The 13,154-nt window shown below is 35.7% G+C and overlaps 1 protein-coding gene across 1 annotated transcript in view; it reads left to right on the top strand.

Moving 5' to 3' along the window:
• NAALADL2 (N-acetylated alpha-linked acidic dipeptidase like 2) overlaps nt 1–13,154 on the top strand; it is a 1,210,813-nt gene that overhangs the window by 67,270 nt on the left and 1,130,389 nt on the right. The window lies entirely within an intron of this gene.

The raw sequence follows: 13,154 nt of genomic DNA, 5'->3' as shown, positions 1-13,154 counted from the left end.
TATATTGGGGAAGGTATAACTTTGAGTTGTCTTTAATGAATAGTAATTCCTTTAACCTATTTATTACATTTATGCATTGTATTAAATTACTCTTATGCTCCTTTATTCTTTCCTCCCCAGAAAGGTAAATGTGTAAGTGTGATAATCCTTTTCTAGGTGTTGCAGAGACTACTTTTGTCAACATATACTTTGAATTTGAATTAAAGCCAGTGAAATCCACTTGTAGGCAGCGTTCTAGTCTCCCTGTCATCACTGGGCATTATCAATGGAGTAAGTCATTGAAGAGGACCTATAATGACATAAGCGTTTATAGGGTTGAACATTAATTTTAATAGTTCAGAAAAAAATTGCATGTAAGAATAAAATTTATATTTAACTTTTGGGGAAAAATGGAATATTATAATCTAGGCCCTTACAATATATAATAACCCTTTATAGTGCTTCATGGGATATATTATGCTTAACAGCACCTCAGTAAATTATGAAACTTTTGATGTGGTTTCTGAACCCATATTTGCAGATGTTGGTGATTATATGTTTGGAAATTAAGTTGTATTCTTGTTCTCAAAGCTCTTTGATCTCTAGCATAGAATGAAATACATTTTTAGTGGTATATGAGGAATCCTTAGTGTATTATCTTTGTCCTGGAATATATAAACTCTGAGTTAATGTTCTAAAGAGGAGGAGGGATTATATTCAACTGGATTGGAGGATTGCATTAGAATTCAACTGGACTGTGCTATAATAAACTGTTCTCCAGTATAGAATTTATTAGCTTTCAAATGACACAGCCAACAATTAAGGCCTAAAAGCAGTAATCTTTCAAATAACTTAGTGTTTGGTAATAGTGCATTTACTTCATTCAAGGTGACTATTTCCTGCTATAGGCCATTTTCCAGGCAAGGTTTCCCCAGCACAGGGAAAATTATTTTATTGTAGGAGAAAAGGTTTTGATCTGAAAGTAGACCCAGAAAAGGCATTCTCAAAAGTCTAGCTGCACATTAGTTGGGAAGAAGGTGTTGGGTGACTTTAAAAATTTGTACCCTTCATTTTAAGAGACTGGGAATGTGGTCTGCTCTTTCTCTGTGACTAGATGCCGTCACAGAGTGACATCATCTAGTGATGATTCAGACCACACCCCATAGATCTTTCTGCTCCAAGCTCTTCTGCTGATGGTTGACTTTAAAATGTTAGTTGTGCCAGCAACTGATAACTTGTTCTCCATCCACTCCTTCTGTTAACAAAAATAGGTTGAAAGGGTCAGGAATGCAGAATAGTCACAAAACACTGCCACTGAGAGGATTCAGAAAAATGTCTTTCTGGGTATTAAGGAAGATGTTTTAGTATTATGAGCCCAAGGATAAATTACAGAAGAGTCTGGTTTGCTTTTCTTCGGGATTGATATCATTTGTTAGCAAAGCTTGTGCAACCTGTAACTGACCTTTTGTGTATGATCTCTTTCTCACTCCCTTCCCTTCTCTTATTGCCTCTCTCTATGTCTGTCGCTTTCTCTTTTTTTTAACCACATCAGGAATTTGTGCTAGGATATTTTTAAGAGAAATACCTAATATGTAGGAGGCACTTAAGATTTCTTAACTGTATAAACAAATCCATAGCCTTTTAAGGTTTTATTTTTGCTTTTTATTGAAGTATAATTAACATAATACTATATTAGTTTCAGGTGTACATCCTAGTAATGAGATATTTTTATAAAATATGAAATAATACCCATGACCAGTCTAGCTACCATCTGTCACCATACAGAGTAATTGCAATATTGACTATATTCCCTATGCTACATGTATTACATATAAAATATTCCTATATTACATCCCCATGACTTATTTCATAACTTGAATTTTGTGCCTCTTAATCCCTTCACCCATTTTGCCTGCCCTGCACTCCGCCCCCCCCCCCCCGCCCCCAACCCTTCCTACTTTGGTAACTAATAGTTTATTTCCTATATCCAAGTCTGTTTTTGTTTATTCATTTGTGTTTTTAGATTCTAATATAATTAAAGTTATAGGATACTTGTTTTCCTCTAACTCCTTTCAGTTAGCATAATACTCTAGTTCCATCCATGTTGTCACAAATGGCAAGATTTCATTCTTTTTTATGGCTGAGTAATCCATTTTGTATATACGTATGTGTATATGTATATATCACATCTTTATCCATTCATCTGTTGATGGACACTTAGGTCGCTTCTGTGTCTTGGCTATTATAAATGATGTTGCAGGGAACATAGGTGTGCATGTATCTCTTTGAATTGATGTTCTTTTTTTTTTTTAATATTTTATTTTTTTGACAGAGAGAGACACAGTCAGAGAGGGAACACAAGCAGGGGGAGTGGGAGAGGGAGAAGCTGACTTCCCGCGGAGCAAGGAGCCCGATGCGGGACTCGATCCCAGGACCCCAGGATCATGACCTGAGCCGAAGGCAGGCGCTTAACCGACTGAGCCACTCAGGCGCCCCCAAATTGATGTTCTTGTTACCTCTAGATAAATACCCACAAGTGCAATTGCTGGATTGGATGGTAGTTCTATTTTTAATTTTTTGAACTTCCATGCTGTCTTCCATAGTAGCCGCATGGTAGTTGGGTTTACATTCCCACCAAGAGTGTATGACTGTTCCCTTCCTCTACATTCTTACTGATACTTATTTCTTGTCTTTGATAGTAGCCATTCTCACTGGTATGAGGTGATCTCTTTGCAGTTTGAATTTGCATTTCCCCAGTTAGTGATGCTGAGTACCTTTTTATGTGGCTGCTGGCCATTTGACTTCTATAGAAAAACATCTATTCAGACCTTCTGCCCACCTTGTACTTGGGCTCTTTGGGGTTTTTTCTGGTATTAACTTATGTGTTTATATATTTTAGATTTTATTCCCTTATTAGATGTATGATTTGCAGTTATCTTCTCCCATTCAGTAGGTTGTCTTTTAGTTTTGTTGATGGTTTCCTTCGCTGTGCAAAAGATTTTTATTTTAGTGTAATCCCATTTGTTTATTTTAGCTTTTGTTGCTCTTGCCAGAGGAGACTGGCCCAAAAAACTATTACTAAGACTGATGTCAAGGAGCTTACTTACCTATGTTTTCTTCTAGGGATTTCATGATTTTGGGTCTTCAGACCTTTAATCCATTTTGGTTTATTTTTGTATATAATTTAAGATAGTGGTCCACTTTCATTCTTTTGCATGTAGCTGTCCAGTTTCTCAGCACCACTTACTGAAGAAACTGTCTCATCCCCATTATATATCTTTCCTTCCCTTGCCATAGATTAATTGGCCATAAATGCATAGGTTTATTTCTGGGCTCTATTTTATTTTTTTTTGAAGATTTTATTAGGGGGAGAGAGGGTGAGTGAGCATGACCAGGGGAAGGGGGGGAGGGAGAGGGAGAAGGACAAGCAGACTCCCCCCTGAGCATGGTGCCTGACAGGAGGCTCGATCCCAGGGTCCTGAGATCATGACCTGAGCCAGAGTCAGATGTTTAACTGACTGAGCCACCCAGTTGCCCCTGGGCTCTCTTCTGTTCTACTGATCTATGTGCCTGTTTTTTTGTACCAGTACCATACTGTTTTGATTACTGTGGCTTTGTAGTACAGTTTGAAATCAGGGAGTGTTATTCCTCCAGCTTTGTTTTTCTTTTTCAAGATTTATGTGGCTATTCAGGGTCTTCTGCTACCCTATGTCTTTTGATTAAAACATTTAGTCGATTTACATTTAAAGTAATTACTGATAGGTACATACTTATTGCCATCTTGCTTGCTGTTTTCTGGTTTTGTAGTTCTTGTGTTTTCGTCTTATGGTCTCTGATGTTGGGGTTTAATGGTTTTCTTTAGTATTCTTTTTGGATTCCTTTTTATTTTTTGTGTATTGTAGATCTTTGATTTGCAGTTATCATGAGGTTCCTATATAATATTTTATGTGTATTAACAGTGTTTTAAGCAGATAGTCACTTAAGTTAGCATCTTAAGAACTCTGTTTTTATACTCTTCTACCCCACACACAATGTTTTGTTTTCAATATCTTTTTATTTTGTGTATCTCTTAACTACTTATTGTAGTTATAGCTGGCTTTATTATTTTTGTCTCTTAACCTTCATACCTGCTTTTTTTAAGTGTGTGATTCACTGTTTTTACTATATTTTTGCCTTTACCAGTGAGATTTTTTTTCTTTCTAGTTCTGGCCATTTCTTTTCTGCTTAAAGAGGACATTGTAACCTTCTTGTAAGACCAGTTTAATCATGAATTCCTTTAGTTTTTGCTTGTATGGGGAAACCTTTTTCTCTCCTTCAATTCTGGGTAAACTTGCTGGTAACGTATTCTTAATTATGTTTTCCCATTTCAGCACTCTAACTATCCTGGCACTCCCTTCTAGCCTGTACCTTTTCTGCTGAAAAATCAGCTGATCATCTTACAGGGTTTCCCTTGTATGTGACTTTTTTTTTCCCCCTTGCCTTTAAGATTTTGTTTATCTTGAACTTTTGCCATTTTAATTATAACAAACCTTGGTGTGGATCTCTTTGAGTTCATCTTGTTTGGAACTTTTCCTGAACAAGAGGTTTGTTTCCTTTCTCAGGTTAAGGAAATTTTCAACTATTACTATAAATAAGTTTTCTTGCCTGCTTTTCCCTCTTCTCCTTCTGGGACTCATATAGTGCAAATGTTAGTATGCTTGATGTTGTCTCAGAGGTCCCTTGATCTATCCTAATTCTTTTAATTCTTTTTTTCTTTTTACTGTTTAGCTTCAGTGATTTCTAATACCCTGTCTCTTAGATTATGTTCTTCTGCATCCTCTAATCTGCTGTTGATTCCCTCTAGTATATTCTTCATTTCAGTTACTGTATTCCATTCTGATAGAATTTTTATATTTTCTCTCTTTGTTGAAGCTCTCACTGAGTTCATCTATTAAGTCCAGTGAACATCCTTATGACCATTTCTTTGAACACTTTATCAGGTAGATCACGTATCTTATCACCTTGGGTGGGTGGTGGAGCTGGTGTAGGCTAGGGGCCTAGGGCATTTGGGGTGGCCTTAGCAGGCAGGCTTGATACTTGGACCCTGCTCTCATCCATGCTGTCAAGGTGGAGGAGGGGAAATAAAAAATGGCTTGTCAGTGCCTCTGACCCCACAGAGAGTTCCAGTAGTTGCCTGCCTACTTGGGATACAATCTAGGGTGAGTAGTTGGATTTCCTTCGCTTATAGTCTATTTGTCCTTTAAACAGATTTTTGTTTTCCTTGTGCCCCTGGGTAGGCGAGTCTTCAGTGATAGCCTTCCCTACTGCAGGTAGCCATGGTGGGGGGTATTATCTCATTGGTATTGTTTCCCCGTCTCTCCCACCCTTCTCCTGTCGACCCTCTATCATTTGTTGTGCAAAAGCTGTTCAATCAGCCTTCAGTTCTTTTAGGAGGAATTGCTCTATATGTAAGTATATATTTGGTGTGTTAGTGGGAGGAGGTGAATTCAGTGTCTTCTATGGCATAGTTTTGGCCATAGTTTTTATTTTATTAAGTCAAATTATAGCCCTGAACCTTACAAAAGATCTAGAACACATGAAACTAAAATCTTATACAGTACACTGAAAATGTTCTGTGGAAGTTTAACAGCAAAGCCCTGAAATCTAAGCAATGTATGTTGTACTTCTATCAATTGCTTAATAACCTAATGCAAATTACATATGAACACAAGGTATTTTTTTTTAGTAAAAACTAGTCCCTAATTTGACCTCTGATACCCAGTTGTGAGTCTATTTATGGAGTGCCCACAGGATATATCACACAGTACTTGATGTTAGAATTGTGTGGGAGAACATGTTTTGTTAAAGGTATAATAGATCAGATGGGAAATGTAAAATGATCACTAACACTGCTTTTTACTAAGGGGTTTATCCAAATACTTTAGATTACACTCAAGAAAGCAACAGAACATATAAATACAGGATGCTTTAATGTGAATTTGGGAGTAGAGTGAAGACTTGTAACATTGTACTTTATTGCTATTTAAGTAGAAATAGCAAGGAACACTTTTTGCACAGGCACTGAATGATTGCTGACTATCACCTCAGTATTTCTGTAGTGTTCTGCGACCATTCAGAGACATTCTGAATTTAAACTGGAAGCTGAAATAGGAAAGTTGTCTCCTCTTTGTGTTTTCAGAATTCACACTGCTTGGCTGTTAAATCTGATGCCAAAATCACATGAGTCTCCTTATACACAATATATCTGTTTGGGGATTGCCAAAAAGGTAGATAGTAGTAAGTCTCTCACTAGCAAAACCAATTCAGTACATCCCAGAGACAGTTAGATATTCCCCATAATAGAAACTTATCTGACTTTTATTCTTGGTATTCTTGATTACTTACATAGAAGGTTAAATTTCAATATATACACATTTAGTCTTCCATTTAATTATACATACTTGTGTACACCTGGGATATAGTGTTAAGACTTTACCATTTCACGCTGAGTAATATTTAATGTAAATGATCTCTCAGTATCAAAGGTAAATGACTAAATAATACAATTTGAGATTTTTAATTTGTTTTATTTGCCCATTTAACTTCTGGGGGGTACTGGATATTCTGCAAACTCCCAGGAATACAAAGATGAGTAAGACCTAGTTCTTGCCTTAAAGCACTAAATCTAGTGGGAAAGGGTTTTAGTCAACCATTTTAGCACTTGAAGGTCAGTTTGATTGACAAAACATCCAGATTTTCTTATCTAACTCAGTATTTTTATTTTTTATTTTTTTTTTAAAGATTTTATTTATTTGAGAGAGACACACTGAGAGAGGGAACACAGGGGGTGTGGGGGAGGGAGAAGCAGGCTTCCTGCCGAGCAGGGAGCCTGATGTGGGGCTTGATCCCAGGACCCTGGGACCACGACCTGAGCTGAAGGCAGACGCTTAACGACTGAGCCACCCAGGTGCCCCTAACTCAATATTTTTAGATACAGACAGAAATAATATAACATGTCTAGATGCTAAGCTCTGTGCTACTCATGTACCTTCAACACTAAAGAAAATTTATAGTCTTTGGAATTGCATTATAAGTCGGGGTTTTATAGGGATAGAAAAAACTTGGATATTTGCAGACAAATTATACAATTTAATATAAGAAAGTATATCATAGGAGAAATGCTTTATTGGGGAAAATTATTTAGCACAGGATGGATTTGACCTGTCCATCCAATTTGAGGAAGTGATAAAACTACATGTAAATAATGGAATTGATCAGTCCCAAAGATCATCTGGATGTTATTAGACCTACATCTATAGAACAGTTTTCTTTCTATGTAGATACTAATAAAGCCTATTGTTCCTTGAAGGGTTAAATGAAGCATGAGTCTGTGGTTCTGCGTAAAATCTACTAATTTAGCAGGTGCAAGAATTAGGGCTGATTTGCCGAGGATAACTTGTAAACAGGGTGGAGTATGGACACATTTTCTTAGTACAATTTAAAAACTCAAGTAGTGTAACTATTAAGTCTAGATAGCTTATATAATCTGAGGGGAATTTTGTGAATTTGTCCTTTAAAAAGGATCATAACTAGCTACTCTCCATCTTTACTGAGATTAAAAGAAGAAAGACAGCATCTTAAATTGTAGAAAGAGAAACTAGTTTAGACATGAAGGAAAAATTTTTGGTAGCATTAAATCCAGAACTGGCTATCTAAGAGGTTTTAAATTTTTCTAGATGCCTTTAAGAATGTAATAGATAGTAACTCAACATGGATGGTTTAGGTATAGCCATTTCTTGAAGGGTATATACAAAATGATTTTCCGAGGTCAGTACTGATCCATAATTCTGTGCTTTCATTACCCATTTTAAAATTTGTTCGATCAATTGCTTGTCCACTTTTAGTAAATTGCTATATTTCCTAGAAGAGAAGGTTGAATAAAGATTCTCATAAATTCATTGATGCTCTACTGTGGCAAAGAGGTACGAGTTAAGTATCAAAGTATTAAATCCTGTCAATTCTCCATGATCTTCATCCACTGGGGCTTTAACATTTTTTTTTTTTTTCATTCACTCTGCTTAATTAGGTATCCCAGAAATAAGATTTTTGTTGACATAACACAGCCATACCTAGTAGAAAAGGCTTTTGAGTTAACAGTTATTTCCTACCGTAACAATTCAACCTTGGGTTGATCTACTGAAACTGATCAAGAAACACATGAAAGTTTTTGCAGTGTTATAGGCTAAAGAAGAATGATATCTTCCTATTTTTTTTGACAAAACTTTTAAAGGTTTTTTTTTTTTTTTTTGGCTTCTACTTTGATCACAACCAAATATAAGTTCAAAAACACCTTGAATGTCTCAATATAATTCTTCAAAAAAATCTTGTGTGTCCCCATCTCCATAATAAATCCAGGGAACAAACTGATGGTTGTGTGGGGGGGGTGTGGATGTGTGAAAGGGAGGGGGATAGAGGCTTCCAGTTATGGAATGAATAAGTCAAGGGAATAAAAAGTACATTCATTCCAGTTATGGAATGAATAAGTCAAGGGAATAAAAAGTACAGCATAGGGAATATTGTTACTGGGATTGTACTAGCATTGTACTGGTGACAGATCGTAGCTACACCTGTGGTGTAGAGTTGTTGAATCACTGTATTGTATACCTGAAACTAATGTAGCATCGTGTGCCCACTATATTCAAAAGACTTAATTCTTAAGTATTATAAGAACAAACTGTTACATGTAACTTTAACAACCTCCAGTACTAATCAGTTTTAAAAGCTATTAACTCTTAGTGAAACTAAAGTAAAAGCAACAGATATTTGAAAAACTAAAATAGTTACATTAACCATTCAGTGAGTATGACAAAAACTTCAGGAATAAATAATGGTGCCCCTTGCTAATTGTTAACAAAACAAAACAACAGAGATGGCTCAAAACAAGTGTTACCTTTTATAATACTCTGGCCAAGGTTGAAGCAGAAGCAGTTCCTCATAGATATTGAAATTAGATTTATGCCAGTATTTACTAATGGGGACATAGATGGATAGATTACATTGCTTCTGTCTTGTTACAGATATTTGGTGATAATGGCTAAATCAAAATATGTATATTCTCTTTAAATGCTGAGCGTGGTTTTTCACTTATACACTACATTTGAAATTAGCTTGAACATCCTTTCCAATCCCAGAATCATGGGTTTTGACTTTTCATTGTTGCCTTTCTATCTCTTCATATTTACAGTTGAAAAGTTGACGCCAACTTTTGTAAAACATGATCTCTTCCATGCTGAGATCCTCTATGCCAACAGTTTCCCTGGAGCATGTGCTTTAGTAATAAGCCCTGGAAATGGGAACTGATAATGGAAATACTGGCAGCTCCATATACAACAGGGGTGTTAGCCTGTGTTTCTGAAATTAGGAATGTGATTAGAAATAAGAGATGCTTTTGGTCTTCAATTTCAACCCATGAAATGAAGGGATTTGAGTTTGTCTCACTTTTGGCAGATGGCAAATTTCAGTCCCACTGCGGCTTTCTCAGTCTGGCCACAAAGAGCCTGTTCTTTAAATATGTTTTCCAAGTAAAGGGTAACTGTGCTTTCTTCTGTTTGTAACCACAGCTTGCTTTTTAAAAATATTTCGCTGATTGTCTTCTTACTCTTTGCAGGTCTTATTCTTTTCTTCCCACTATTTTTGGAACTGTCTTCCCTTCTATGATGTAAAGCATAAAATAGCAAGATAACATTTGCCAAAGTATTACTGTGTATACTGTACACTATAGTTTGTGAATTGCATGTATTTCTCACTTAATTCTCTTCTGAGGCCTGTGAAGTTGATCCTACTATTGTCTCCATTTTATAAGTGAGAGAAGCACAATCCTATATCTATTTTTTGATATAGAGCCCATATTCTCTATCACTGTTCAATATCACCACCCTATATTTCAAAGTGCCTCATCCAGAGATAACCATTTTTTCTCAAGTCAATATTAATCCAGTTTATCATCTATATTCATCCTCTTTCATTTGACAAATATTGGTACCCACTATGTACTAGACATTTTACAAGGCTCTGGGAATGCAAGCATGAGTCCAGTCTCTGCCTTTGATATGCTCATAGATTAATTAAATATTAACAGTGCCTGAGAGTATGGATACCAAAAATGGGTACCAAGTCACCCTAGATACTATAGCAAATGCACAAGGTTACTGCAAAATATTTAATTTTGGGGAGAAACACAGCACTGTCAGATATATGAACCTCTTTATTTTCAAATGGCTACAAAATTCATACTTCTCCATGTGTTTTGAACTAACCCCATATTAAGTTAGAACTCTTCAGTATTTGACCTAGAATACTATAAAAACCTTTCCAAGAACACCATGAATAGAGAAAGTTTAGGAATTTCTGGCCTAAGAAAGGCAGTTTGATATTTCAATCAGAGTAATTTAAAGACTCCCAACGAAATTAAACTAGGGAACTGTCATGGGAACTTATGATCCAGGAGAACAAAATGGGACTGAGAAGCTGATTATGAAAATGATCTCCAGTTGGGTACACAAATACTTGTACATTTTCCAAACAAAGATACTTAAATAAATCTCATTTTAATGAGCTTTGAGTGGCTTCAGGATAATAGTTAATTTGAATACAAATCATTGAAATATTTTTAGGGAATAGGTCAAAATGCTTTTCTTCTAGTGAGCTAATTACATGATTTGGCTTATGTCTAAATAATAAAACCAAAAATGAGCTATCAATCTTATTAATTTGAAGATGGTATTTTTTGACGCCTATTCTGCTTTTAACCTTAGGCAAACTGAATGTACTGAATAGGAAGAGCATATTATGCTGTCACCTTAAGGATATATGATTATAGCATCTCAGTGGATGGGTAGACATCTCCTAGAAAAATAACTGTAAATCTGAGGAAGGAGATGTATTTGACAGTCCAATGTCTACACACTTCTGGTTTACTTTAGCTCAGAATTGCTGCAAGCTTCTCGAGTAATTTGAGGCCTGGAGCATATTGAAATTGCTAGCAATGTTCCCCTAGCTACTTTTTCATGAAAAGATGATTATGTGATGCTAAGAGGATTTGTTGACAAGAGGGAGAATTTTTATTGCACAAATCTGCTTTCAAGGAAAAAAGAGAATCAATGGAAAATAGCAATTGGATCATTTTCTGAAAGATAAGAGATTACCACTGGGACTTGCTCCCATTATCTCAGAGCTAAGACTTAACTATACTTCTCATCACCAAGTGAGGGGGAGTGAAGGATGAGAAAATGATCAGGGAGAACATATATAGGAGAAAACCATATTCTGGAAATACATGATTACATGTCAGGCCTGTAGATGCATATATAAAGCGTAGGGTGACATTATAGAAAAGAACATTTTGATTAAGAAAAGATCTTAACTCAATCCTTATCTCCACAGTTTATTTAGAAATATCACCTTGAGTTTGTTACTTAACCTTGTTGAACTTTAGTTTCCACAACTATAAAATAACACTGTATGAAGGAATAAATAAGACAATATAGATAAAATACTTAGGACAGAGCCCTATATATAATAAGCTTAATCAGTCACCAGTGGCTGCTAGTAAGTTACTAATACACAACATAGAAGTTAATTTTTTTCTTATAAAGAAAAGTTCTGGAAGTTATAGTCCTCATCTGTAAGATGGCTTCGTAATTATCAATTCAGCTTTCTGCTTCACCATCCATTGCATGGGACTTTGAAGATTTCATCCTGGTTCAAGATAGTTATAGAAGCTCTAGTCCTCATACTCAGATTGGAAATAAGAAGTGGGAGGAAGCATGTGACAGCTGTCTATGCTCCTTTAAATAAGGTTTCCTGAAGCTTCTATCCAATAACTTGTTATGTTTCTTTTACTGTAATATAGTGACATAACTACTCTGGGAAATATTGGCCCTTAGCTAGGCATATGAGTTGTTGGAATTAAGAAAGATGCTGTTAGAGTGTCTTCTTAGGATGAAGAAAAAACATAGGCAATGTATGATTTCTCATATAAGCTTTAAATACTTCTTTAGTATGAGCCTTTATCTCTTTATTTGTAAATAGAGTATAATACCTGCATTCTTGGATTGATTAGATGATTAAATGTGATTATATGTGCCAAGGTTACAGTCATTTGTTGAATAAATATAAAAGCATTAATGTTTAGATTCTATAAGATACTGGTTAGCAGTTTTTTTTTTTTTTAAAGGTTATTGGGAGGGAGAGAGGGAGAGAGAGAGTGCGCGCACACACATATGAGTGAGAGGGGGAGAGGGAGAGAGAATCTCAAGTAGACTCTGTGCTGAGTGTGGAGCCTGCCAGGGGGACTCAAGCTCATGACCCTGAGATCATGACCTGAGCCAAAACCAAGAGTCAGATGCTTAGCTGACTGCACCACCGTGGTGTCCCTGTATAGCAACTTCTAAGTGTTTTTTTAAACTGCTCTGATTTCTAAATCTTGTGAATTTGTGTCTTTGATGTTTTATCAGTATTGTAACATTCCTATCAATTTTCTGACTGATTTCAGGGATCTGAGTGGATTTTTAAAAAGAGATTCAGACATATACAATGTAAATAAGACACAAATTACTTCATATAAAACTTTCTAAAACAACCAAATACTTGGAAAATAGGATGGTTCATTTAGTTGTAAATTAGGATTAGCAATATGTTTAACATGAAAACTAGAGTAAAATTCACATAGGCTAATATTTAATGAGCATAGTTTGAAATATTCAGGAAATGGCTATCTTCAAGATTTTTTAAAAATATTTTACATTTAAAATCTTAAAATTGATGAAGCACTTATACATATGCATAATATATTACTTCTTCATAATTCTACAAATTTATAATTTCTGGCAGGGAAATGGGAACTGCTCAAGGAGCGACAAGCCCTTTTAGAATTACATAAATTCTGTTCCAAGTCCCATGCACATTTCATTCCATGACTGTCGTCTCCATTTTGAACATCAGATATATAAGCATTGGCATCATGTGGAGATGAGACTGCACTAGTCCTGAGTCATAAACCTAAAAAGTTATTTCAGAGTAGCTAGTAGTTACCTGGATTGCATTCTCTAAAAGGCAGAATTATGATTGCTTCTCGTATGTAACTTTGAAAGCACTTTGTAGTCAAACACTATTGAGTGTTAATTTGCTTTTTCAGG

Source organism: Mirounga angustirostris, unplaced genomic scaffold (assembly GCF_029215605.1).
Source record: "Mirounga angustirostris isolate CCGP_5_RB_7025 unplaced genomic scaffold, mMirAng1.0.hap1 SCAF_1, whole genome shotgun sequence".
Classification (NCBI taxonomy): domain Eukaryota; kingdom Metazoa; phylum Chordata; class Mammalia; order Carnivora; family Phocidae; genus Mirounga; species Mirounga angustirostris.
The sequence above is the reverse complement of the archived record's forward strand: the minus strand, read 5'-3'. Positions and strand labels throughout refer to the sequence as shown.